The 2,034-nt window shown below is 41.8% G+C and overlaps 1 long non-coding RNA gene across 1 annotated transcript in view; it reads right to left on the bottom strand.

Annotated features, from left to right (window-relative positions):
* Nucleotides 1–347: 347 nt before the first annotated feature.
* Nucleotides 348–2,034, bottom strand: part of LOC119305863 — a 14,972-nt gene continuing 13,285 nt past the window's right edge. The window contains exons 2-3 of the long non-coding RNA XR_005148790.1: nucleotides 760–906; nucleotides 348–667 (exon numbers count right to left, since the gene is read on the bottom strand). This is a non-coding gene — a long non-coding RNA (uncharacterized LOC119305863). The remainder of the gene's footprint in view (nucleotides 668–759; nucleotides 907–2,034) is intronic.

Genomic DNA, 2,034 nt, shown 5'->3' with positions numbered 1-2,034 from the left:
TTCCCCCCTTCTCCGTCGTGGCCTGGCTCGGCGGCGACGCTCACCCATTTGCCCCACCTATCTTCCCCCTTCTCCGTCGTGGCCACACTCACCCATCGGCCATGTCGTGGCGGCAGCTCGCGTACTTTTCCTCGGCGAGTCCATAAAAAATTCACAACAAAGCATGTGGCCTGAACAAAGATGAGAAATTTATGTCATGGCCATGCTACGTAACTCGAGCATTACCCACTTGTATCTCGTCATTTTTGTCTAGGTCACACACAGATGGCATAATTTTGGATTAATTTTTGCAGGTGCACATAATAGAGCATCCATCGCTCACATCCTTCAAAAGATTTCGCGTTTTTGAGAAATTCATAAAAATAAAATGGGTTGCACAAAATCCTCTTTCCAGATTAAATGGAAGGCTAGGCACCGGGGTGGCCCGTATGGCATTTGCTTGCAACAACGCACTTGCACCGGCAGGTACAGTACTGGACAAGGGTTCAGTTAGCGACATCTTTACACAGGTCAATTCAGACAACAACTAGCGTACAATTAAACATTCTGATGCTTTATGCATATCTATGCGCTAATGGATGTCGCAGCGATACGCGTCGATGTCACCGGGGCTCCTGCCTCCTGGGAAGCCACGAACAGTGGTGTCTACTCTCTCCCTCCACCATATCTGAAGTTCATATGGAAGGAAGGACTGGATGAGTAGGCAGTACTGCAGTAATGTTTCATAACAGAAGATTGCAATCATGGTGCAGTACTCACCTGAAGAACTGGAAGGTAGAGCTTCAACTCGGGCGGCAGCTCCTCCTCTTTTCATCCGGTCGGAGAGATTCAACTGAATGTTGTTCCAGCCGCCCGTCAAGCTTCAACGCAATTGTGCAGATATATGGCTTCACCCTTTGTGACAGACTGAACAAAGAATGCATGTCACCACAAGTTCGTACTCTGCGCAGTGGTTGCATGAGCAAAGGGGGGGAAATAGCAAAGCTGAAAATAATAGCTCTAGTTTCACTGAGAAACAGCTTAAGAGTCATCATTTGTATATGTTACCACACCATGCCAACACTGGTCAGAAAAAGAAGCGATGTTGGATAAAAGTGCTATCGGCTTTCAGCTCAAAGTAGCAGTGTAACAGCTAACAGCTTTGTCTTTCTCATTATGTCACATGATTGTACTCCCTCCGTCTTAAAATTCTTGTCTTAAATTTGTCTAGATACGGATGTACCTAATACTAAAACGTGACTTCATACATTCGTGTTTGGACAAATCTAAGACAAGAATTTTGGGACGGAGGGAGTACTATCAATTGTGTTAGTTCCTTAGCTACAGAGTCTATATTCTCCTCAGCGCCTACTACTCTTTTATTCTGATGAAACAAGGGATATATAACCTAGCACTGTGGGGTTATTTTCAATAAGATAAACAAGGACAGTGCAAATATATAGGCTAGCTGTTTGGGGTTGTTGTGCACAAAATAAAAATACCCAAATTACATGGATGAATGATCAAGTAAAAACACACTTTTATTAAGTCCATGTTTCATCAGATCTAGAACAATTTCAATTGTTTGTTTTAGGGCAAGTACGACCAAAAAGTGACAAGTCAGGATTCTCACAAAAAAAGGGGGTGAAAAATTAGAGAAAAGCTTGGCAAGTGTAGTCACTTGCACAGCTGCTAATAGACAAATCTGCCAACTAACACAAAAAAAAAGGTTTTATTTTATTTTTGAGCATATATTTTTTAATTTTAAATACATTTTTAGAACAGATCTTACAAATTCAAAGCATGTTGTTGTGTGTCATGAATTAGTTGTTCAACTCTAGTTGAAAGAGAGAAAACATAGACCATGGATACGCAAGAGAACTTAGAGAGCGGCCACCTTCCTATACATACAGTATACCTAGTAGGCAATCCTTTGCCAAGAGTGTTTAATTGGCCTCTTAATACATAAACGAAGCACACACACACACAAAAAAACCATAGACTACACATTACACTTGTATGCTTCATTGATTGGTTATTTAGCTCTGAGAAACG

Source organism: Triticum dicoccoides, chromosome 5B (genome assembly GCF_002162155.2).
Source record: "Triticum dicoccoides isolate Atlit2015 ecotype Zavitan chromosome 5B, WEW_v2.0, whole genome shotgun sequence".
Classification (NCBI taxonomy): domain Eukaryota; kingdom Viridiplantae; phylum Streptophyta; class Magnoliopsida; order Poales; family Poaceae; genus Triticum; species Triticum dicoccoides.
Note: the sequence above shows the minus strand (reverse complement) of the source record. Positions and strands in the feature narration are given on the sequence as shown.